General features: G+C 41.7%; 1 long non-coding RNA gene across 1 annotated transcript in view; it reads left to right on the forward strand.

Moving 5' to 3' along the window:
• The first annotated feature begins 391 nt into the window (after nt 1–391).
• The window catches only part of LOC133384378 (uncharacterized), a 39,047-nt gene continuing 12,198 nt past the window's right edge, over nt 392–27,240 (forward strand). The window contains exons 1-2 of the long non-coding RNA XR_009762541.1: nt 392–673; nt 25,550–25,640. This is a non-coding gene — a long non-coding RNA (uncharacterized LOC133384378). The remainder of the gene's footprint in view (nt 674–25,549; nt 25,641–27,240) is intronic.

The following is a 27,240-nucleotide window of genomic DNA, read 5'->3' on the forward strand; positions in this document are numbered from 1 at the left end:
GAGTCTGGAAGGTCCTTAAAGAATACCTTGTGCTGTGTGTAAATTTCTCAAAAGTTTCTTCTCCTGGAAGATGGTTTCCATTCCCCCCCCCATTCTCAGGGCGCTTGAGAATTTTAGTAGAATAATTTCTTTAGAATTGTAGTGTGTGTGGCTTTTTGAGATTGCCTTATCTTTGCAAGGTATGAAGGGTGATGTATGTGTCTTTCTTTCCAGTAAACATTTCTCTAGCACTCTGCAATCTCCCTGGCTTTCTAATCTGAAAAAGCCTTGTGGGAGGAGTTACTGCCTGATGCCTTCCCCTGGGATTTAACTGAGGGTAGAGACACACTTACTGGTCTGCCGATTCCAGTGCATCTCCACCTCTCTGTTCTAAAAACAGGGGCACACGATGCTAGTCAATAACCCTGCTGCTTTTAACTGTAAAACCTGATGGGAGCAGCTCGAATGCATTTTTTTAAATTTAAATTTTAAATTTAAACAGATTAAACTGATCAGCAGATCAACCTGTTGCCCCTCCATTTGTGGCTAATGGAAATCTTTTGCTGTAGGTTACTAATGTGCTCACAGCCTGAAGTACAGGCAGCTGGGAAGGCTGCAAAGTAGATTGGCAAGATGATCTGGAGAATGAAATATAAGATACTCACAAACACTCCGCAGTCACCTGGAAAATAAGGTAAGCACATCTCTGCTCTCAACTCAAGATTATTTTTGACCATTTTCAAATACAGTTTCTTTTCTCATTAATTGATGGAGAATGGCAGACATTTTTGACACAGCACTAGCATACACGGGCAGCTGATATTGGCTCTTGCTGGGGCAGACAGTTAACAGCCAGTGAGTACAATTTACTGTTCCCTGTCATTTTAATAGGACTTGTAAATAACTTTTCAGATTATGTCCAGGGATGCTGGCTGTTATGGAAATATGCAGAGAAACTCAGTGTCTGAGCTGCCTGTGTGCCAGTGTATGTATTTACCTAGGTAGCAGGCGTTTACCCTGCATTTAGGTCACTGAGACTTAAGACTCAGTAAAATAAGAAAAGCTATTCTATTTATAGAAATACATAGCAGATAAGAAAGACATACCCAGTTCTAACTAAGTTGGAGGCACAATGCCCAGACTTGGGTATTGCCTTCATGGCTCAGGAGAGGGAGCAAAGACAAAGATGTCTCCTCTCTCCTTGGACAGTCAAAGAAGACAAAGGAAAGAGGGGCAGGTCAGCTTCCCTGAGCATATCAGTTTACAACGGAAGGAAGTTAGGTAGAGAAGAGCACAGATAAAGGTAGGCAAGCCTAGCCAGCTGGAGGACCCTAACTCTATCTTCCTTCTGGAATACAAACAAAAGAACCCAAACAGGAGTTGCTCTTGCCCCACTTCCAACATTTGCCACTACAGTCTGTATAGCTGCTGCCTACTTTGAGTACTGGAGGCAGTGGGAGGAGAACATTTTGCATAAGAATAGGTATCTGCATCTTCTGCACTTCAGTGTACTACAGTGCCAAACCAAGAATACAGAAAGCAACGAGTGCATATGCAATTGTTTATAGGCATGACTTGGAAGAATCCATATTCGCATGGATATATCATATGCATATATTAGTTAAATACAGATATTTGCCAAATATCCTAATGCAATGCTTGCTTCTTTTAGTGCTGTTGATAATATTTGGGAAACTTTCAGTATATCTGTGAAATTTCAAAACAGTATTGAAAATTGTTGTTTGTATTGTTTTTGCTTTATTGTTGTTTTTATATTTTTTTACAATGAAAACAAAAGAAAGAATGACAAGGAAGGGAGAAGGGGAGGGAACGTATCTGATGGTAGATTAAGTAACAGAGCACTCCAGTAAAGCTGTACATAGGGCTATTATCTGTGGCTTTTTTGTTTCAAAATTAGATAACCAAGGCTCAATAAATTTGTCTTGCTGGTTTTTGCTTGAAGCTCTCCTTTGGTATGCTTGCATTGTCATTAAGGCTATTTCCCAAACTTTTCTTAACAAATTTGTTACCAGAAGAGGATTTTTTGCCTCTCCACTGTTGAGCATTATAGAATTAAACGGTGATAAAACTCCACTTTCAACACCACTTCATCTCTAATGTCACTTCCAGATGACCTGCTTATTGAGCATTCATCTTTTGTAGGGAGATAAGACAATGGTGGCTATTTAATGAGCATTCATCCTGATTTGTCTGCATGGAGGTTAGATGATGTTGCATCAAAGCAAGCACATTTTCCTCTCACTTTCCTTATCGCAAAAAATCTGAATTTTTTTGACAAGCAGGTTTGTTGTACAAGAGCTCCCAATCAGCTATAATTGTACATCCTCAGTTTGCTGATGGGTGATTGAATCCCTGTTCTGCCTGGCAGAGGTTCGCACATGCGGCAATAACTTGTAACTTGTTGTATGGTCCATCTTCTATAACTTATTTTTTTAGAAGATAAGCCATATAACACAAGAGAGGAGAAAACAGATACACAGACTCACATTCCTTTTGTTGCTGAGGAACTCCGTATCAGCACAGACATAGTTTCAGCATGCTGTGGTACATGTCACAGTCCTGGCCCACAGAGAAAGGGGTCTTTTAGGGTTATATGCATCCCTAACACCATTTACCATAAACATATTCATGGTTACATAACTGACAGTACATGAGTCACACCTGACACTGACTAGTCCACCTCTCTTGGCTCAAAACACTTGGCCTTACCATCCACACTCCCTAAATTCCTATTCGAGGTCAAAAGCAAGTAGAAGGTACAGCAAAGACTTAGGCATAAGGAAGGATTACTGTATACACCAATGTCTAACCTCACCATACCATCTGTGTGGTCTCAACACAATCCCACCCGAAAACAGTGATAGTCTGGATGTACCCACTGATAGACCATTCAGTCACAGATGCACACAAAGGGATGTTTCTTTGTATACAGATATAGATCAATGCCTAACTTGTAGATCAATGTCTAATTCACACATGTTCATCTCTTGATACCTTGTCACCTCAATAGTTGTAACTGAATGACTCCCAACAGAATGTGTGAGTTGCTGCTACTGAAAATTAATGTGTTTGACAGAAAGTAGGGTATTGGGAAAGCTCTCCCTCTGGTGCTTGATCTGTGATGGCAGTTTCATACATGCAAATCATCTCCTCATGCTGCAGTTATCAAAGCATTGTTCTTCAAACTGCTATAGAAATTTAAAGACATAAACAGTATTGGCATGAAAGTCAGTGTTGCTGATTTTTAAAGGAAACAGAAAGCATATAAAATTGGTTTTGTATAGATGCCAAGAATATGAAAAATGTTGGAAAACTAAACGCTGGCAAGAGGAAGAGGAAGTGGCTCAGGTGAAACTACCATGAAATGGCTTTCATATTCATTATTATTCTTGCTTGCCCAGTCTAAAGGGTAAAGCAGTGGCTCCCCCTTTATAAGCTCACATGCATCTCCACATCTCCAAATATCCCTTTCCATAAAAAGCTCCATGCGGACAGGGAGGTGTTGCTTTCTTTTCTTAATGCAAAGGTCCAATCAAATTGGTATTTCCCCACACACCCATACACACACTCTGAAGATGTACAGTCCTGTCTCCCAACACCAGTGGGTTACAGTGATGGGCTAAGATCCAGGTTCAAATTCCCACCAGCCATGAAGCCCACTGGGTGACCTTGGGCCAGACTCAGTCTCCCAGCCTGACCTATCTCACAAGGTTGGTGTAAGGATGAAATGGAAAGGGGGGGGAGAACCATGTGCACCACCTTGAGCAACTTGGAGGAAAGGTGGGATATAAATGCAATAATAATTAAATGAATAAATACAGTATGTGGACCCCAGCATCAGCCAACCTGCTGAGCTTTTTAAACATCATCATCATAAAGAAGCAGCAATATGGTAGTGGTGGGGATGCTAGATTGTGAAGAAAAGAGGGTGGATAGGTTGAGGAGAGGGGTTAGTTCTTTTAGGCCTTGGAACTGATAACTTGGTTAGTGTGCACTTGGGGGATGAGAGCGGAGCAGAAGACACATCCGTGCATGCAGACACACACAAACACACCTGCCCCTCCTGCAAGCATCTGTAGGTGTACATGCACTTGGGCATTTGGGAGCGGGGAACCCTCAACTGCTGCAACATCTTGGAGAGAGAGGTTGGGGGGACAGAATGTAGATGGAAGAAAGGGGAACACTGGCACACACACACACACACACACATAGCTCAGAGATGGGGGGCAAGCAAGTCCTGAGCTTCCTCACTGCTCCTTGGGTCAGTCTGGGCCAAAGGTAAGATCTGGGCAGCCTAGCAAATAAGAACAATTTTTAAAAGGAGGTAGCAATGAAGTAGGAGTGAAGAAAGGCAGGCAAGCTGGCTGTCAGGAAGGAAGGGGGAAAGCGGCCTTCCCTTGCAGCCTTGCTTCTTTTTGCTTCACAAAAAGTCCTCTCATTCTGAGTAAGGGCATCATCATCAGCGGCACTGCGAGGAGCTGGGAGCTGGGATAGTAATCCTCTCCTTCCTGGTAGCACCTCCCTCAGCCTGCTTTGGCATCTGCCATGTGTGATGTAGGCTGATGCCTGCCCTTAGTGCACCTGAAGGACGTGCCAGCGCTTCAGAAAAGTCCTCCCCTCTCATTTGGAGCGAGGGGGGGGGAGGTGTCATCTGCAGCAGCAGAGGGTAGCAGACAGCATCCAGGTAGTGAAGACTTTTAAAAAATAATAATAATAAATAATTCATTTCTTTACTGTTCACAGCCCCCTCTGGATTACTTTGTGCCCCCTGGGGGTCATACCCCCCAGGTTGGGAACCACTGGGGCAAAGGAAGAGCAGAGGATGAGGACCACTGCAGACACATGGAACCCCTGGGGGCTGTATTCATTTCAAAAGAAGGCCATAAGAATTTTTCTGCTTGGGCCGATTGCCACTTAGATCATTGTTCATCCTCAAGTTTTGCCCTTTCCCCCCAGTTGTGCAAGAGTGAAGTGATTAAAGGAGTAAATTGGATGGCTGCCTACCACTGAGATCTCTCAATAAGAACAGCTCATTTAATTGCTTTTGTATGGACAGGAAAGACTGTCTTTGCCAGTAATCTGTGTTCAGAGCTGAAAAAATATATTTTTATTAGACTGGCGTGCTGATAAAAGGAACGCTTTTACCCATCTGTAAGCAGATAAGAAAAGCTCTTCTGGATCAAACTCGTGAAGCATTCTGTTCCAACAGCGGCCAAAACTACAAGCACAATAGCACTCTCTGGAATATATTTATGCTCTTGATTTATTTCTTGGATCTTCAGACATACTCTAGTGCAGCCTTCCCCCAGCTTAGGCCCTCCAGATAGTTTGGACTCCAACTCCTATCCACCCCTGGCAGCATGGTCAGTTGTTAGGCATGATGGGAGTTGTAGTCCAAAACATCTGGAGGACTCCAGGTTGGGGAATCATGCTTTAGTGAATCACATTTATGTGATCATCACATTTAGGTGTTCATCAGAATTCACGTTATCAACATTCACCAATTTTTGGGATGTCACTGTAGCATGCTAGAATCTATATTTAATTCTTATCTGATAGAAGGGAAAGATAGGGGACTTCATAGCTATATATGAAACAATTAAGTACCTTTGCATCATTCAGGTAGCTCCCTCTTTTTGCAGTGAATATTGAGTGTAGAGCAGGGGTTTCCAAACTGTGGTCCATGGATCACCAGTGGTCCATGAGCTTCATTCAAATGGTCCGTGGCATGTCTGTAAAGAACACTTACAATTTGAATCCTATAGAATCTTACGGAATTCAAATTGTAATACAATAAAATAAAGTATGAGAAATAAAAGAATCAATAAAAATACAATTAAAAATCATACAGCATCTAGCACAGTGAATTACAATTGCTACAACAGGCAGAAAAAAATCATTAAGTGGTCCACCAAGAGCATTGACAATTTTCAAGTGGTCCATGGGGGAAAAAAAGGGGAATTACTTGGTTATAGTATCATCTTAGCACTTCTGTTAGTGGCTGACCTTTAAAACAAGATCCAATGATGGTGCTTCACCTTTTACAATGCAAGCCAAGGATTGTGTTGCTATAGTACAGGTAGCACTCCTATACTAGGCAAATATAATTGTGTCACATCCATATAGCTTCTACTAAGTAACTCTGAAAACATCCAATATCTCTATACTCCCATTATTATATGGATTTGTCAGTCAGCAATAGTGATAGGGAGTCCAGGGTGCTCTGATGTCCCTTTTCGTGTTTTTCAGGGAACTACTGGTAGCCCTGTCCCCCTGTGGCCAGTTCCTTGCCCTGAAAACTGGGGCTGGTTACAGGGATCATACGACTCCCCTGTTACAAAAGCTCCACTGGTTGCCACTCTGTTTCCGGACACAATTCAAAGTGCTGGTGATGACCTACAAAGCCCTATACAGTTTAGGTCCAGGCTATCTGTCAGACCGTATCTCCCTATATGAGCCTGCCTGGGCCCTGAGATCCTAAGGAGAGGCCCTTCTCTCAATACCCATGTCCTCACAAGCACGACTAGTGGGGACGCGAGACAGGGCCTTTTTGGTGGCTGCCCTGAGGCTTTGGAATTCCCTTCCTAGGGAGGCAAGAATGGCCCCCTCCTTGCAGTCCTTCCATCGGCGAGCAAAGACTTTTTTATTCCAACAAGCCTTTGAAACTGAAGGCTGTTAAGGACAGGGCTTGAAGGGTGCTGCATTGCTATTGTCTAATTGTATTATTTTAAACTGAGTTTGAATTATTTTAACTGTATGTATGAATGGTTTTAATACTGTAAATAGTTTAATTATATTTTAATCTAGACTTTTGTATGTTTTTAATTATATGTGTTCTTTTATCTGGAAGCCACCGTGAGTTCCAGTTTTGGAAAAAGTGTGGGGTAAAAATAATGATAATAAATAAATAAATAAATTTGCATCCTAAATGCACCTACGGAGTGATGGCAAAGTAATGTCAGTAGCTGCTGCACTAGTGCAAGATGTGGTGTCGAGTCCTAATACTTTTGTAAGGGATTGAATAAATTTCCCCTTGCACCCACGTGTACACCAGATCCTTACTATTCCCCACAGTCACCCCCAGGTGTTGAGCACAGGTACAAAGTAGGGATGGACAAATCCATCAGTTTTGGTTTCGCTCCATTTCTCATGTTTCTAGTCTTCAGTTTAGTTCACCACATTTTTACAGAAAAGTCCTCAAAAATAGTTAGCATTTTAGTGTGCCTTTATTCTAATCTACACCTTTCTTCAAGCAATTTCCCCTAATATATTGCATTTCTGCATGTTATTTTAACTAATACATGAATCTTTATGCACACTTTCCAACATGCATTTTTGTACACATGGTTTGGCTGAAGAGCCGCATCACAAAATTTGGAGAAATGAGAATTTCAAAAGGCAGCTGCAGTTTGGTTCACATATTTTGCGAGGTGCAAATTAGGTGGGTTTGCATTAAAATACAAACCAAATTGAATTTCTCCCCCATCCTTAGTTCAGGCAAGTAGTGTGATATTTTGGGGATATAAAAGCATTTATAGGAAGCAGTATATAGGAAGCAGTTTACAAAGTTGTTACCTAATCCATGATAAGTATGAAATACTTGTATTTGAAATAGTTGAAAGATCAGTTCCACTTCCTTCCTTCCAGCCACATTGACCATTTGTGATTCTGCTGACCCCCCATTTTTAAACAACAAACAAGTGTTTGTTTATTGTACCTGGCTACTACCCAAAGTTAGTTTTTAACATCAAAGGAAAAAATATAGGAACTGCATTCCTCAAATACATCAGTTTTTCTGTAACAGCATTGTTAAAATCATCAGTCGTTTATTTCTTTCACCCACAGGAAGGAGTTTTAAAAAGAAAGCCCAAAGGCCCAAAATAGTTTGGTGCTTGATTAATAACAATAGCAGATTCTTTGGACAGGGGAGCGTATATGTTTGTTTCCACTGTGGGAGTGAAATGAATTTAAGGCCATTCCTTGCCAAGGCTAGCAACAGGAACACCTGGTATCCCACACTCCACCCAAGATTATAGATAGTGGACTACACAGGAAGACTGTATGACTCCATAGTCTTGGACCATGGCTTGAGCATGACTTAAGTAAGTTTTTGTAAGAATAGTGGTCCCAGGGTATAACAATTTCTTTTCTTGGGACCTTTCCAGGCAGTCATTTTTTTTCAACAGTAAATGCACAGTGATAGAGTATACTTTTTTGTTGCTGCACGGGTATAGGGTGTGTTCCAGATATGGCCACTTGAGGTTCCTCTTCTAGCGCAAGCGTATAGCATGTTCCCATAACACCATCAAACACCAATACTTGCTTGCTGGGAAAAATGTGATTCTTCCCTCAACTAGTATAGTTCATAGATGTGTAAGAATCTTTCTTTTAGTGATACAAGCATAACAATTGAGCGAGACATTGTTCTAGATGTGTATTTCCCTCCAAACCAAATTGTCTAAACTTCAGGTGTGTCCTCAGCATGTGGCTCAGAATTTCAGTGGAAATAGGTACAGTTGTATTGCTTGGGCTGCTGTAAATTGTTAGCTGTGCTAACAAATGGAAGAAGGGTGGTGGCGGCAATAAAGACCATCTATCAAAAAGTCACCACACACACACAAAAATGTTTGAAGAAGCTTCCAGACTAGCTGTGATTGTGACTGTATAACAATATATTTCTAACTACTGACTATTAAGATTAATTTAAATTAATAAAATTATTAATTTTTTAAAAATGAGCACAAGCTGGCATTTTGATGCTGATGACACCTAGTGGATGCTGTGAAAACCATGTGTGCATGAGAAGTTGCAAAGGGCATATATGTCTGTATCATAGCACTGAAATGACTCGGGCTCTAAAAGGGGAAGCAACTGGGAACACCCTGAAGGGAATAAAGGATCATAGCTCCAACCTAAAAGATGCAAGGGCTTTATGCTAATGAAGCATCATAACCTTGGGCATTGATCACTCGCATAGCGTGGAGAATTTTCATACCACAGCTGCAACACAATACTTTCTCTTGGAGGTCTCTAATCCGGTGTTGCCTGATTTAACTATGTACACTGGTACAGGTGAGGCAGAGGACAGAGTCTGTGGATCACATCTGTAGTTGAGAATGTCTGTAGATCATACCAATACTTTTTAAGTTAAGACAGATTTGTTTTATTTCTTAAAATGTCACTGTCATAATACCTCACATTCTCTCTAACCATCATTCTTGTTTGTCATCATGAAGATGGAAGATAATGAGAAATTGTTTTAAACTAGAATTGTAAGCTACATGAAAGCGCTAACAAAATTGGAGGGCAAGACCTTAAATTTGATAAAGAAACAATAAAATAAGGACTTTGAACGCCCCTGGAAAACAAATTGCAATAGGGGAGAATTCTGGGAGAAGTGATACAAGTACAGACGTAACTGCATTGACTGTTCATCCTATGTGATGTTACTTGAGTGGTACAGGAAGGAACTATGCTACAGTGGCTCTCATGCTAGGAAGGTAATATTGAATGGGATCCCAAAGATCTCTGAAAGAGGAAGCTCTGCAGGTGTAGGCTCCTTGTCACAGAACTGAAAGGACGTGGGGGAAAGTAATTTATCCTTCAAGCTCCTGTGCAAGTTGTTCAGTGCACATGGGTCTAGTCTAGCACAGAACTTAACAACACTAGCTTGAAGCAGATAAATTGTTCTTCTGACCTCACATCAAGGTTACACTTATCTTCCTTCGCCAGAGTACATACATCTTCTTTCTCCCCAAGGGATTTATGGCACTCTACACAGCTGCCACCACCAGTCACATTTATTTCCCTAGGGAGGCATCCTAATAATCACTGCACCTGTCCTGTGCTCAGGAAGATAGCATAAACTATGCCATTATCCTTGACTGGTTGGAGTTTAATCAAAAAGTATTTTCACATGCTTTAGAATGGTCCAGGAATGAAGTCTGCCCTCTCAAGCAGGACCCTAGTTTTTTCTTTTGTTAGATAGATGTAAGGAAATTGCAGTTGAATTTAAGTGGATGTTTTTGGCTGTCTCTGAGTGACCCAGGCACAAAGAAGCTCTAATGTCTTTAATCATGAAGAAAAAGAGGAAATTTAGATAGGGACTACTTGTCAAGCAGGGATGAACTTCTGTTGCCGAAATGCCTTTGTTTATATTATAATGTCTGAATTCTCCTCATTCTTCTAGATCTAAATGAGGACATTAGATCTAGAAGAATGAATAGAAGTCAGAGGTAGGTGCATCTGAGGGGATGGCTTATTGGCCCAATGCGTTTCAAGTCTTTGTTAGGGCAAAGTAATTTAGCTCTTTCAAAATATGTTTGAGGCAGTGTGGAAAGTAGATTTGGGCTGCAATCGTCACCCTGGGAGCAAGCCCCATTGAATTCAATAGGCCTTACTTCTGAGTATACATGGTTAGGATTGCAGTTTTGGACATTTTCTGAAAGAGCTAAACCAGTTGCCCCTGAAGAACAGACACACACACACACACACACACACACACACATACATGGCTGGGCCAATAAAGCACCCATTGTGTGCCTTTGCAGTTTCCTGCCTTTGTTCTTGTGTTTGATGCGCTTCAGATTTACACCTGACTCAAACAGAGCTCAGAAGCATCTGACCTAATTCTATGATTCTATGAAATGTGTGGTGGTGGTCTATTAAAAAAGAATGAACCCACCACTGCCTTTACCTCACAAAGTTGGACTTCAGGATTATATGGGACACCAGCTATTTCCCCTCTTCATTAGGACATTGCACATTCTTGAGATGAAGTTTGGATGTTTAAATATCTGCCTGAAAGGGAATGGTCTGGTAAAAATTACTCCTCTTGATGCAAGCTAGGTTGCTGCTTTCCTTTCCTCCTCCATCCCAGGACTCCTGTGCCTTTTACAGTTGCCTGACAGCAGAAATTCAAGAGCTAAAGATCTTCCCTAGAATTTAGATGCAGTGATAAGGAAAGTCACACACTTCATCCATTTGATGAAGTAGACTATCATCTACAAAGGCTTATGCCATAGTAACTTTGTTAGTCTTTAAGATGCTAGAACCACATGTTGTTTTTCATGGAATTTGAGACAGCATTCCCACTGGTGGTCTCTCATCTGAGCGCTGCAAGCCCTGTGTAAGATTAGCAAGATTATTGTATCATACCACTGCAGACCATGCTCTTGGATGCAGTGTCAAGTAAAATAAATAAATACCCAGCATGGGGGGGGGGGAAGCTGGATTGGGACCATGGCATGGGGGATAAGGTTTTTTAAAAAACTTTTTATTCCCACCATAGTCGAGATTTGAATCATATCCCCATACCTACTGTTTATAATGGGAGAAAATAGGAACATTCTTCCCATCTGTGAATAGCAGGCATGGGGGGACAGTTCTGATTGGGATCATGGCAGGGACAAAGGGTTAAAATCCCCTTCTCCCATGCAGTCTTCCCAACCCAGCTCCTTCCATGTTGGCTTAAAAAGAAAACTTGCATGCCAGTGGTAATCACTGTGATAAACATAACCAGGTATTTAATTTTTTTAAAAAAATAATTTTGAGCATTAACATTTTCATGACTGTATTAAATTCTGTATCTAGAATTTGAAAAGATTCACCCAGCAGTTCCTTTTTATTTGGATCATATTAAGATAGTCTCCAGATTTAAAATGCAACATTTGGTCACAAAACATACAAGAGAAATAAGCTAGGTAACATGATTATGTTACTGATCAAATTACCGACAAAGTTCCAATCACTTTAGCCACCTTATTTTTCTCTTCACAGCACTGAAAATAAAATGTACTGGAAATCACAGTAAGTTGATTACATTGTATCTTGTTCTGCCCATGCAAAATAAAAATTTATACACAGCTGTTGTCACTCAAGAATGTTTTGAAATCCAGAATAGCTTTTAAAAGCATCTTTTCCCAAATCAAAATAGGTTCTCCTGAGGGCTACCGAAGAATAGAAGGGCGCCCTCTAGTGTTTGTTTCATTTGTCTTTTGTCAATTAAGAAAATGTGTTGATTCCTTTGATCTTTTTTTAAAAAAACCTTTAGATATCACATATTTACATGCCCATTGTGGGTCAGATAAAAGCACATTTCACATTGTGTGGGCATAGCAGCACTCTCAATCAACAGCTGTTGTAGGAGGTATCGTCACATCCCCCCATGTGCACTGAAGGGAAAGAGACACTTCTGCATAGTTGCCAATTCCCCACATTTAACTCTTTTATTGCCACACATCTAATTTTCCTAGAATTTAATTATTCATTATATACTTGCACCAATATACTGATGTAAGTATTATAGTTGCCAAGACAGTGCCCTACAGATGCGGTTGAACTTTAACTCCCATCAGTTCCAGCCTCGTATCCAGCAATCTGAATTGTAGTCCAGCAGCATCTGGATGGCACAAGCAAGCCCTGGGTTATTAAACAGATATATCTCCCATTTTCTCACTCTTGTGCCTTCAAGAATGCAAAATAGTGAATGCTGACCATCTAAGGCACTGCTCTTCAACCTTGGGTGCCCAGATGTTGTTGGACTACAACTCCCATCAACCCCAGCCAGCTTAGCCAATGGCCAAGGATGATGGGAGTTGTAGTCCAACAACTTCCGGGGACCCAAGGTTGAAGAACAGATATTTTAAAGGCTATTAAAAAAAAAGTTATGTTTTTAAAGATGTTAAGTTTTAATATGTTTTAAAATCTTTTGTTTTTAAGATGTTTTGGAGTGGTTTTAGTGTTTTTGTTTGCTGCCCTGGGCTCCTTCTAGGAGGAAGGGTAGGATATAAATTTAATAAAACAAACAAACAAACAAACAAACAAACAAACAAACAGTGATCTAGGGACTGAGGTGTTGGGGCATTGCAAACTATGGGAAATCAGCAATGATTTTTTAAATAGTTTTTAAATTGTTTAAATTTGTTTTTAAATTGTTTTTTGTGTTTGAAAATTTGTATATTTGTTTTTAATGTTTTTAATTGCTGTGAACCGCCCAGAGAGCTTTGGCTATGGGGTGGTATATAAATGTAATAAATAAATAAATAAATAAATAAATACTGAAACCATTGGGAAAAATAGGAATAACATTGTACTTTCCCCACACAGTCAAAATGTAAGCTAGGCTCATGCGTACCATCAACCAATTAGCCATGCTAGCAATAAATATTAAAAGTACCTAATTAAAGATCTGTAAAACAAAACAAAACCCAAACCAGGCAACTGCTAACAATAATACAAGCCAGTGATCTCATAAAGAATAACTTAATGAGTCTTGAAATTTTATTCATTAAGCACATTTTCAGGAGACAAGGAAGCACTAGTTTGTAATTGTTGTAATGTTTAAAGGTTTTACACTGAGATTTTATTAATTTGTTCACATTAGGCATTTTATAGAAAACGGGCCACTGTTGGGCTTTTCATAGGTCCTTTTCCTTTAGCCATACCGGCTGATGTTTGTGCTGCATCTGGTATGGACCTCATAAACTTGCATCTGATAACACCTAATAAACATATTCACCTCACCAAAAGGCACACACAGATTTCATTCCTTTCTGACATCAGAAAGGAAGCCACTGCAAGAACAGGATACTGGGCTAGATGGGTCTCTGGTCTGATCCAGCAGGGCTCTTATATACTTATGACTGTATGGCCTGGTCTTGGTTACTGTGTTATACTTTATTTAGATTGTTAGTTTTAATAATGCAAAATGTGCTGCCCTAGCTTATAGACCTATGAAATCTATAGTCCTTGTGCTACTGGAACTGTACATCTATAAAACATATAAAAATATATATCTATAGATTTTATTGATCTGTGCGTTTACCAGCACCATCTGCTTATAGATTTTATAAACTAGGCCAGGCCGGTTCATTTCGGGTAATTAAACATAGCTAGTAGCCACCACAGATGGGACCCAAACTTGGCTCCCATTCAAAGGTGCAGCGCCACCTGCCCAGCACTGAAATGGCTCTGAGGGCTCAGTGGGAAGGGTGGTGACTGGTGGCCCCGGGGAGTGGGAGTGATGGTGTTGCCTCTGATGCATGGTTGTGAGCAGTGCAGGTGTCCTGGTCTGGCTGGGGGATGTTAGGGGACAAGGGGGCATTGCTGACCCCATGCATGATGGTGCCTAGAATCCCTCCCTGGTTGGGGAACCCCTCAGCGACACTGTGCTGAGGGTCTTCTGAAGTCTGGCACTCACCCTGCCTGAGTGCAACAACCCTCTCCCCACTTATGATTCCCAGCAACTGTTATTCAGAGGCATACCAACTCTGATACTTGCGATATTGCATAGCCTCATGGCTAGGAGCCATTGATAGCCTTGTCCTCTGTGAATTTGTCTAACCCTCTTTTAAAGCCCCTTTAGAACAGTTGCACTCCAGGGCTAGAGTAAGCCACAACTGCCAATTATGCTGAAGATCGGAATGCGCAACCGACTATCGTTTTGATTCTGTGGTTTTGGTACAACAGACACAATGAAATGTATCTGTTTGAATGCCTTCTGAACCTACCCTAAATTGCCAGGGGTGAGCTTCAATGTCCAAAGAATCTGAAAAGGCAAGCCATTGTTGGGTGCCTAGGCAATTAGGGTGTTAGAAACAGTTAAGCTGCGAGAGTAAAAAGTGAGTACAAGTGTGCTTGCAAAAATTTCTGGAAGAAGAAAATATAGAATTGAGGTCAGGCCATGATGTCAATTAGGCCTCTTTCCAAGCAAGCCTGATGCTCCGCATTGGAATGGAGACTGACCAAGGCTGCTTGATTCCTTCCCACTCTGCCCCTTGAAACTTGCTGTATATCCCTCCAGAGAGCATGGGGTAGGTGCACAGACTGCAACTAGAAATTGGGCATTTTTTATTTTTGAATGCAAACATGTGACTGCCCACTGAGGAGGAACAGTATGGAAGTTTGCTGTGGATGGCAATAGCCCTCGATAAATGCTACCTGATGGAATGAAATGCAGATGTTCCCCCACCCCGGGCCTAGAGCCAGTGAACTAATGCTGAAAGAATTCATTCACACACCCACATGTGCACACTCATGCACAAACCCCTTTTTGTTTCCCACACTGCGATGTAAATAAAGAATGGGAAATGTTTGTTGCAGATACTAGTAAAACCTTCATTTCCTATCCACAAAATATGCTAGTCCCTTGAGAACCAATGCAGATAGTTTAAAGGGGTAATTAGAGTTGAACAGGCTTTGATTTGAGGAAAAGGCTTTGATTTCTGGGAAACTCTAACCTGATTGGTTTTGGTTCTTTATGGCAAGAAGAATCACATAGAATTGTGCAAGCTTCATTCTTTATAATGGCTGAGAATTATAATTCTGACTCTCTGAATTGATTCAAACATTCAGAGACATATAGTGCAGGCTACCTTGTGGCTGTACCACACCAAAAGAGATTTAATAAGGTGTAAGTATGTGTGAGAGTCCCATTGATTTCAATGGGTCAGCTCTAAGCATGATTAAGTCTGGATCCATTCCATTGTTTTCTGTCCTGGTATGAATGACAGATGCTAACTAACTTTGTCAGATACATGAAGTGATAACAGTTCATGCATCCGATGAAGTGGACTCTGGTCTATGAAAACTTATACGGTAATGAAATTTCTTGGTCTTTAAGGTGCTTTGTGGAACAAATTTTTTTAACCCAGATTACTTGTATTTATAAAGTTTGTAAAAGAATCTAAACTGATCTTTTCTGGCCAGATTGCCAGCTTTTGCCTTTTTTTGCTTGGACTTGCCTCTTAGGTTTCTCAGCTTCTGAACTTTGCTGACCTGTTTTGCATTTCCTCAGTTGGCAGAGCCTATTTCTGAGGGGAATCATCAGGGCCAGCGCGAGACATCACACCAGCTGAGGCAGCGCTGCTGCTCCTCCACATGCTACTTTCCCACCTGTGCACTGACCTCCTCCCTGTTGCCAACACGTCAGCAGCAGCAGCATGGAGGAACTAAGGCTTGCTGGGGCCTCCCATCTGACAATGCCTCTCTCTGACTAATCTAAAGTCCTTCATAAGGATGGGCAAATCTATCATTTTCAGTTTGTCTCTCATTTTTTCCAGTCATTTCCATTCCTCACATTTCTGCAATTTGCTATTTTTTAAAAATCCTCATGATAATTTGGCAGCATTTTAGTGTGCTTTTCTCCTAATCAACCTGTTTTTATGTGCTGCTTTAACTAATCTAAACATGTTTGCAAGCGGTTTCCCCTAATACAACATGCTTGTATGTTACCTTCACTAATATATGCATTTTTATGCACACTTCTCCTGATATACACATTTTGGTGCACATTGATTGGTTGGAGATCTGCATCGCAACATTTGGAGAAGTGTGAATTCTGAAGGATAGCTGTGTTTCAGTGCACGTATTGGTTCAAAAAAGTGCAAATTAGGTAGTTTCTCATTAAAATGCAAAAGAAATAGAACTTCTCCCCCTTCTTCCTAATCCTAACCCTAACCCTTCCTCAGAAGAAGGTGTGGGCCACTTGGTACCACGGGAGAGGCCTGTAGGAGTGTTTCTGACTTCGCCGCTGATGTTCCTCCCAGAGTGCTAAAAGAAGACTGGTCAGGGAAGGGAGCCCAAATCCACTGCCCTTCCCAAGCTGCCACCTGAGGCAAAGGTCTCAGTCTGGCTAATGGGCAGGCTGGCCCTGGAGATCATGCTTATCTTGAGTTCCTGCCAGTATCAGCAAAGGTAATATATCCTACTAGAAGAAGTCATAGATCTTTGCTTAGAGATAGATATGTTGGAGGTAGTATATTCATGGTTGCTTTACAGCAGTTCTGTTCAACTTATGACCCATTGAGTTAAAACACATCATCATAACCTGGCAGTTCACTGAGGGTTTGATAAGCCTATTGCTTTCTCTGCTTGCCTGGCTCTGTAACCATACCTGTCTAGCATTTATTCAAGACTGGACAGGCTACAATACCTGGCTAGCTGCAATGTGTATACGTCTGCTCTAAAGGACATCTTTTCAGGCATGCATTTGGCACCAAATAATGCTCCTGGATCTTTTAAAGGTGGTGTGATAAATAACACAATGGATGTCTTGCTTTGAAGGGAGAGGTATGTCATTATTGCCCTTTTATCCTGTATCCAGTTATCAGTAAACGTTCTAGAGATGCTGCAACAGAACAACTGAGGAGGAAATATGCTACAAATCTTATAATACAATATGTGAAGTAATAGAATTTCCCCAAAGGTTTAAGTAGTCTCAGAAGGCCTATTTTGCTGTGCTATCAGGAGATGATTTAAGAACCACACTTTTTTTTACAAGGTCTTTTTCATGCTGATTAAAATGACTGCCTCTATAAACCCATTGTTTAAAAGACTGTGGTCATATAAGAAAAATGCAGATGATCTGTTTAGTGTCATTGGGTGGGAATAATGAAATTTAATTGTGTGTATCTGCAACATTTTATTTGGCTATTTGCATGGGCCTATTCCCAATAGTATATTAACCCATTGCCAAACAGAATGAGAGTAAACCTCCCTGATAATTGTATTGCAATTAAATTTAAAATATGGGGCTGCAGAGATCCTATGGGTTGAATTTCAGGCTGTAGTTTGACAAGAGACACAGAAGATGGCAGTATATAACATTTAGTAGTTTATCAATCTTATTCCGAAAGGGAACTGAAGGGAACCAGCAAGATAATATCAGTAGGTCCCCTTAATTGTTTCCCTTGCTTGAGTGAAACAGCAAAAAAGAAGTCTTGCATGAAACAGAGTGCACTCAAATATAGGTTGCATTTAGCAGTTCAGAAATGCTAAATCAGCAAAATGGATTGTCTCTGATTTTATTGGTTTCAGAATATGACTAATGTGGAACATTATGATGCGTGTTTTTGGTGGTGGCTGCTATTGGGCTTTTGAAACTGGGATTTAATTTTGTTTTATTCTTTTTATAAAATGAAATCTCAGTAGTTTTACTTTTTGACCACAACTGAAAAATAAGTGTATGTTATGCAGATAGGCTTTTGCAGCAGTTTAGATTGATTAGCCAGTCATTTTAATAGTGTTTTATGCTTTATTGTTGTACACCACCCTGATATTTTATGATATGGTGGTCTAGAAATACTGAATTAAATAAAATATTTTTATAATAATGATAACGGATGATGATGATGCATTTTAAAGCATTCGGAACACTTTATGTACTTTAGCTCAGTTGACAGCCTTGTAAGGTTTGTGCTTACATGACTGTAAGTATTTTGTCTTCATATAGCAGAAGGGGGTCTGTGGCTGAGAAGAAGTATTTTGCTCAAAGCCACCAGGTGAATTCATGGAAGAGGCATGTTTTGAACCAGGGTTTTCACTTTCCAAGCTCATTAATACCCTGCACTATTCTTTCAGATTATATGTTAAATGCTAGAGGTTTAAAATGGAAAACAAATTGAACGTACACTAATCTTTCCTGATAGGGACAACTAAGATCTTTCTCACGCTGCAAACATTTCACAGACAGAAGATATAAGGCTGCCACCAAGGGATCGAATGATCTGTCAGTTTTGGTTCTCACAGTTCCTCATTTTTCAAATCGTAAATTTGGTTCTCCACATTTCTGCAGTGATTTGTGTGTATTTTTAAAAAAATCCTCATGAAAATTCTGCATTTTAATGCTAATGTCTCCTAATAAACACATTTTTGCAGGCAGTTTTGACTAAGGTACATATTTTGCAAGCAATGTATTCCAATATAATGCATTTTTATATGTTTTCATCAGTATATGCATTTTTCCTACACAGTTCTCCTTTATATATGCATTTTTATAAACAGTGGTTGGTTGGAGAAGTGCACCGCCAAATTCAGGTGAGTGTGAATTTCGAAGGGTGGCTGTGTTTCGGTTCTCTTGTTGTTTCAGAAAGTGCAAATTTGATAAATTCAGCTTGATATGTGAATTGAATTTCTTGCCCATCCCTACTGCCATGATAATCTATGTTGGAGCCATGTAAACAACATTAAATCTTTAAACAACAACAAATGAGCTAGCTTAGTATTCCTGACAAAAAGAATTGGGCTGCCATGACATCCAGGAAGCAAGAACATTCACTGGAAGGCAAGGCAGTCCTCTGCCTCATCAACCATTCTCCCACATGTAGTTTTGTTCTTGCTTCTGCTGAGACGAGCCTGCATGAGGGAGACCTGGAGCAGGGAGCAGATTCTGAATACTTCAGTGTGGTCTACAGGAGAACCTAGGGATGAGGGAGAAAGCCATCCAGATCACATTCTAATGCAAACCTACCAAATCCCACTTCCTAAACCTATATGCAAACTGAAACACAACAATCCTTTGACAATTGCACTGAATTTTGCCATGTGTAGAAAACAAACAAACCACCACCAACAAACGCTCCACACATTTATTAGACGAAAGTATGCACAAAAATGCATATATTAGTGAAACTAACATATAGGGGAAATGAACACACACACACACGTATACGAATGTTTTTGCAGATGTTTAAAAACGTTCCCCAACTGATGCAGAAATGGGGCAAACTGAACTGAAGACTGAAAAAATTAGAAAGAGAGAGAAACCATCCCTAGGACCACTTTATCTTGTGATGAATGTTCTGGGCACATACTGAGAATAACTGCAGCTGGACACTCAGCTGGCATGGGGGGGAAGGACTACATTGTCTTCTTCTGGAGCAGTTCTGCAGGCTGCTGTCCATCCACTGCTGCAATCAGGATTGCACATATCACAGCTGGGTTCTCTTCCGTATTGAGCAATAGAGCAATATTGTTCACAAAATAGGGCTTTGGTCAGTAACTATTTTTCCTGGAATGCCACTTAGAACTTAAAAAGCTGCCTAACACCAAGCCAGACCATTTCTATATGTAGCATAGGAACTGCATACTCTGACCAGCAATGGTTTTCCTGAGTCTCAGGCAGAGGTTGTTCTCATCACCTGCAACGTGACACTTTTAAAACTGGAGATGCCAGCAGTTGAGCCAGAGACCTCCTCCATGCAAAGCATGTGCCCCACCACTGAGCTACAGCCTCTCCATTACCAGAAAGGCAATGTGGGACAGTCCTTCAACTTCCTAGAGTGGCTTTGGCTACTGTTATAACAGGTGGAACATTCTGCACACCATCTCTTGGCAACAGATTAACAATGGAGGAGAAGGGGCAGGTAGGCAACAAAATTTAGTGGACTGATTTGGACCTGAAGCTTCATCTCTACCATAAAGATATACTTGATATAGCATATTTAGCATATTTCAGCATGCAGAAGTACACTTAAGCCTTTAGGATACCTTGTGAAAAAACCTTTTTCCCATCCCCCCCCGACTCATTGCCAACCCCCAAACAAGTGCAAGTATGAAAGTGATGTTATTACTTTAAAATGTATTTAATACATTTTAGCCTAGGCATGCATTATTATTGTTGTTAATAATAATAATAATATTAATAATAATAATAATAATAATAATAATAATAATAAACCATTATCCATTCTTCACCCTAAAGCAAGTTTAAAATACATAATTTAAAAACAATTAAAAGCAACTTAAAATCACATCACAAAAAATAGGATGGGTCTTAAAAATTAACATGTAGCTATTTAACAGGTGCACTGCATATTTTATATGGCTTTAATTTTTTTCCCCATTTAGTTATTCATCCCTACCACGTTGGCTGCTGAGGTAGGTATCCCTTTAGAGAGCTCCAAACTAATCACTTGCCAGAGCTTTCCCCTCCTTCTTCCATTCATTTCAGTCCCCTCCCCTTGTCTTCCCCAACCCCGCCAGGATCCTTCCACCATCCACAATATATTAAGCCAAGGGCCGCATGAGATTAGGCCAAGGGCCACATGCCCATTTTGCTTTAATAGAGATTGGAAAGTCAGGGGAATTAGAGTAGAGTCAAAACTTTCAGCAACAGCTTTTTTTCTCCAGAAAAAGGGATGAAGGGGTAAAATAAAAAAATCAGCGGGAAAGGGAATCTTGTCTCTGATGTGAAACTGATGCATTAGAAGGAGTTGACATGAAAGAGGCAGTAGTGAGACCACTCCTGAAGAGACCCTCTGTGGACACAGAAAATCTTAATAAATATAGGCCGGTAGCAAATGTTCCATTCCTGGGCAAGGTCCTTGAATGAGTGGTGGCAGACCAGCTCCAGACCCTCTTGGATGAGACTGATTATCTGGATCCATTTCAGTCGGGTTTCAGGCCTGGTTTTGGCATGGAAACAGCCTTGGTCACCCTGTATGATGACCCTTGTCGGGAGAGAGACAGGGGAAGTGTGACTCTTGATGCTCCTTGATCTCTCAGCAGCTTTTGATACCATCGACCATGGTATCCTTCTGGGAAGACTGGCTGAGTTGGGAGTGGGAGGGACTGCATGGCAGTGGTTCTGCTCCTACTTGGCAGATCGGCTCCAGAAGGTGGTGCTTGGGGAACATAGCTCGGCACCCTGGACTCTCCAGTATGGGGTTCCGCAGGGGTCAGTTCTGTCCCCCATGCTGTTCAACATCCACGTGAAACCGTTGGGTGCGGTCATCCGGAGCTTTGGAGTGCGCTGCCATCAGTATGCTGATGACACGCAGCTCTATTTCTCCTTTTCATCTTCTTCAGGTGAGGCTGTCAATGTGCTGAACTAGTGCCTGGGGGTGGTTCTTCTGACTTGATGGTGGATGTCCAACCTGTCCTGGATGGGGTTGCACTCCCCCTGAAGGAGCAGGTTCATAGCTTTGAGGTTCTCCTAGAACCATCTCTGTCACTTGAGGCTCAGGTAGCCTTGGTGGCACAGAGTGCCTTCTACCAACTTTGGTTGGTGGCCCAGCTACGCCCCTATCTGGACAGAGATAACCTGGCTTCAATTGTCGATGCTCTGGTAACCTCCAAGTTAGATTACTGCAATGCGCTCTATGTGGGGCTGCCTTTGAAGATGGTTTGGAAACTGCAGCTTGTGCAAAATGCAGCGGCCAGATTGGTAACAGGGACCAAATGGTTTCAACATATAAAACCGATTCTGGCCCACTTTCATTGGCTGCCTGTGTGTTTCCAAGCTCAGTTCAAGGTGCTGGTTTTAACCTATAAAGCCTTACACGGCTTGGGACCACAATACCTGATGGACCTCCTCTCCCAACATGAACCCCCCCGTACACTACGCTCAACATCTAAGGCCCTCCTCCGGGTGCCTATTGGGAGGGAAGCTGGGAGTCTGGCAATAAGGGAGAGGGCCTTTTCAGTGGTGGCCCCCAAATTATGGAATGATGCATCTGATGAGGTGTGCCTGGTGCTAACACTGTTATCTTTTCGTTGCCAGGTCAAGATTTTCCTCTTCTCCCAGGCATTTTAGCATGTGTTTTAATTTTTTTTAATTTTTTTTAATTGTGTTTTTAAATTGTTTTTTGTGTTTTAAAATTTGTATATTTGTTTTTATTGTTTTTAATTGCTGTAAACTGCCCAGACAGCTTTGGCTATGGGGTGGTGTCTAAATGTAATAAATAAATAAATAAATAAATAAATTGACTTGACCTAGCTTTGCCCACCTTGGATACCCGGAGCAACACCAGCACAGGCTGCAGGGACTTTTTTTTTTTTTTTTGCTGTAGTCTACTTCCATCTCTGTCACCAGGAAACCACTCTGTCTTGGAGCTGGCTGTGAGGGCCTGCACCTGGTGTCAGGCCAAGGAGACAGTAAACTAGGGTTGCTGCTGGTGTATCATCCACCCTGCTGCCCAGCACCTTCTCTGACTGAGTGGAGGAGCTCAGAACAGTGGTGTGGCATGATTTCATGCTGAGGCTGCCTCTAGTGTTCTGCCTTGGGACTGTCTCAAGTTGTCATTGGTCCAACACAAAGGGCAGAGCACACCCTTAATTTGTTTTTTGCTGTAGATGGAAAGAGGGGTGGTGTGGAGATGGAGGATTGGATGTCACCCCATTGTTGTGGTTAGACCACTTCCTGGTGAAGTTTAGACTTACAGCTACAATCCTCTCCTGCAGAGGTGGTGGCCAGATTAAGATAGTCTGTCCCTGGAGATTAATGGAATCCACTGGATTCCTGAATGCCCTGAGGAAGTTTCCAGTAGACAGAGCAAGTGTCCCTGTTAAAGCCCTTGTTACACTGTAGAACAGTGAGATGTGTCAGGCTCTTAACACGATTGGCCCTGAGTGTCCTCTCCAGCATTGTGGAGCCCAGTTTGCACCTTGATACACCAGTGAACTAAGGAGAATCAAACAGGCTGGACAATAGCTAGAGTGCAAGTGGTGAAAAACGTGCTGTGAGGTTGATTGGGTACAAGTAAAATATCATAAGTGAGCCTACTCTGAGGCGGTGAGGGTGGCAAAGAAGGCCACTTCTCTGCCTCCATCACATTCTCAAGTAGCCATTCAGTGGAGCTTTTTCATATTATCAGGGGTCTGTTAACATCAACTTCAGGAAATGAAGTTTTAGACCCTTTGGAGCCCACTGTGAATTGTTTGCAAGGCACTTCAAGGGTAAAGTTGCTCACCTTGGTAGCAATCTTGGTGCCCCATCCACAACTACTGTAGCCCTGAGTGAGGTGTCCACTGCAATGTCACTGCAATGTCTGCTGCAAATTCTTGGGATCATATTCAGTTGATGTGGCCTGATGATGTGGACAAGGTGCTTGTGACGATGCAGCCAGCAACATAGCCTCTTGACCCTTGCCCTTCTTGGCTTATTAACAATTGCCAAGGGGGTATGACTGAATGGATCCAGGGAGGGGATGCTTCCAGCTGCCCTGAAAGAGGCAGTAATCCAACCGCTTCTGAAAAAGCCCACCCTGGACCCATTGGTTTGTGACAGCTGTTTAGTATCTATATGAAGCCCTTCAGAGCGGTCATCAGGAGATTTGAAGTGAGGTGTCAGCAGTATGCTGATGATACCCAGCTCTGTTTCTCTGTAACTTCTGAATCAAGAGAGGCCATGCAAGCTCTGGAGCAGTGCTTGGACTCAGTGGTGGGCTGGATGAGGACCAATAAACTAAGTTTGAATCCTAACAAGACAGAGATGTTGTGGGTTGGTGGTTCTCGAGTTTGGATAATAGGTCAATTGCCTACTTTGGATGGGCTTGTACTAACTCTGAGAGAAGGTTCATAGTCTGGGGGTGCTCCTGGATCCAACTTTGTTGCTAGTGGCCCAGGTGACCTCAGTGACTAGGAGTGCCTTTTACCAGCTTTGGCTGGTGAGACAGCTGTGGCCATTTCTGGACCGGGATAGCCTGACCACTGTTGTCCATGCACTGGTAACCTCCAGGCTGGATTATGTAATGAGTTCTGTGTGGGGCTGTCCTTGAGGCTGGTCCAGAAGCTGCAGTTGATGCAAAATGCAGTGGCACAACTGCTCACTGGGGCAGAGTATCGCCAACATGTTATCCTGCTGCTGAAAGAATTGCATTGGCTGCCCATTAGCTAATGGGCCAAGTTCAAGGTTCTGATTGTGGTGTACAAAGCCTTCTGCAGCTTGGGACCAGGATATCTGAAAGGTCACCTTACCCCTTATATACCCAGCCAATCACTGCTCTCTGCAGGTGAAGGCCTCCTACAGATACCCCTTATCAGGAGGTCTGTTCCGCACAACATAGGAAGCAGACCTTTAGTGCTGTGGCACCGACACTTTGGAATTCCCTCCCATTAAATATTAGGGCCCGTATATATGACTGTATAATCTGCAATGTTATTTCTTTGTGTCCTCATTAATTCACCACCATCCATATGACATTGCAAGCTAGTACGGATTTTTGCATTCACAAATCTGCATTAGAAATACCACCGAAAAACTGATGCTTTCCTGTTAATAGATCGCATTAACAGCCATGCACTCTGTTGCAATGCTGCTGACTTTCCTGCAATAGGTGGTCCATGGGCGTTCCTCTGTCAAATGCCAAGTCCCCATCTCCTTTCCCCCTAATGGCCAGTTGCATTTCCGGTACTGATGTTGGATCCACCCTCTGTCCACGCCTCCTCCTTCTCTCTTACCGTTCATTCCTGCTTCTGGTACTGAACTGGGGTATTTCCTCTTTCTGGCTTCTGTAACTGTATCACATTGTTTTTGTTTTTCTTTACTAATTTGTGATCAAATGTAAAATCAAATGTTTAATGAATCACATTTCCACTTAAAAGATATTTTGTGATATTAAGCAAACAATTCATTAAAAACATGGAGTTTAAAGGAGAAGGTTTTTAACTGAGCTTCCTTGGGCTGATAGGGGGAAAGGGGGGGAGTGGAGCAAGCTCTAGTACTTGAATGTGCCATTGATCTTGCAGCCTATCCAGCAGCAAGCAAAGACTCTCTTTCCCTGCCCAACAGCTGATGGGTATGGGAGGGGAGCCAAACAGACCAAGAGCCAGGCAGCAAGATCTCTCTCTCTGTGTCTCTCTGTGTGTGAGTGTGTGTGTGTGTGTGTGTGAGAGAGAGAGAGAGAGAGAGACAGCTAGAGACAGCGAGAGAGAGTGCACACCACTGTTAAGTTGTGTTCTTTTCCTCCAGCCTGAAACTGACTAATCTGGGGCCTCCCTTTGCTAACTTGAAACTGAATGATAGATAATCTCTTGCTTTCTCCCATAGTGGGCGGAGGAGGATCTAATACAATTTGTGAGAAGGCATGAAGAGGAAACTTGGTGGGTGCACTGAGAAGAAAGAAAGCCCTTTCAAAACGGTAACAGAAGGAGATAGTGGGAAACAGTCGAACATGGAAAGGGATTTGCCTCCCAGTTATATGTAACAGTCCAGATGTTTATTTTGCTTGCACGGGGGGGGGGGTTCCATTAACTTTTCCCTTGTGTACATCCACAAACCTGTGCATTCATGGGAATTAAAAAAAAGATATACATTTGTGTGGTGTTCCAAAAAAGCATGCAAAACACAAATGACTGTAATGAACCAATCACTGAAAAGGGGTGGACTTAGGGGAGTGGCCAATGCTAAAGTGATTTAGACAAAAAAAAAAGCCCCCACATATGGATGCTTGACAATTGGGTTTTCACAATATAAATCCGACCACAAACAGGACATATATGGATCTTGAGGCCACCAACTGAACATGGAAAACGTGGATTTTGCAGTTCGGCATGGATGGGCCCTTAGACAGGGACAATCTCTGGTTTTTTCCCGGCATCTCTTGAAGACCTTCCTCTTTCAACAAGCCTATTAAGTAGAGACCTTATCCCAGTCTGCATCTGTGCTGGATTGCTTTTTAAGATGTTTTAAAAGTTATTTTTTAAAGACATCGTTTTTTGATTTTGTGATCAAACATAAAATCAAATGTTTAATGAATAATATTTCCACTCAAAAGCTATTTTGTGATATTATGCAAACAATTCATTGAAAACACGGAGTTTGAAGGAGGAGATTTTTAAAATATTTTAAATGTTTTTTAAGATATTTTGTTTTAATATGTTTGTTGTTATTATGTGCCTTCAAGTCGATTGCAACATATGGCGACCCTATGAATCAGTGATCTCCAATAGCATCTGGCATGAACCACCCTGTTCAGATCTTGTAAGTTCAGGTCTGTGGCTTCCTTTATGGAATCAATCCATCTCTTGTTTGGCCTTCCTCCTTTTCTACTCCCTTCTGTTTTTCCCAGCATTATTGTCTTTTCTAGTGAATCCTGTCTTATTTTGTGTCCAAAGTATAATAACCTCAGTTTCATCATTTTAACTTCTAGTGACAGATCTGGTTTAATTTGTTCTAACACCCAATGATTGGTGTTTTTCGCAGTCCATGGGATGTGCAAAGCTCTCCTCCAACACCACATTTCAAATGAGTTGATTTTTCTCTTATCCACTTTTTTCACTGTCCAACTTTCACATCCATACATAGAGATTGGGAATACCATGGTCTGTATGATCCTGACTTTAGTGTTCAGTCTTTGCATTTGAGGACCTTTTCTAGTTCTCTCATAGCTGCCTTCCCCAGTCCTAGCCTTTGCCCCCACACCCAAGAAGACACGTGACCCAAGATTGGAATAATGTTATATTTATTAAATATAACATACTAAATCAAATGCAATACAGCCAATTATTCATATCAAACTACTTCGGGCAGGTGAGGCTAAGCCTAACTATGAGGGTTTACCCTCACCTTCTAAAGGCAGCTATTCTCCTCAGTCTATAACTCCAGAGTCAAGGACGTGGGTGAATTCCTCCCTCCTTGCTCTTAGAGCCAGTTATGTGGTTCCAACCTCCACACCATGGCCCCGCCGTACAGGCGTTCACCATGATGCGCAAGCCGGTCCCACAAGGACACTACCCAGA

Source organism: Rhineura floridana, chromosome 4 (genome assembly GCF_030035675.1).
Source record: "Rhineura floridana isolate rRhiFlo1 chromosome 4, rRhiFlo1.hap2, whole genome shotgun sequence".
Classification (NCBI taxonomy): Eukaryota; Metazoa; Chordata; class Lepidosauria; order Squamata; family Rhineuridae; genus Rhineura; species Rhineura floridana.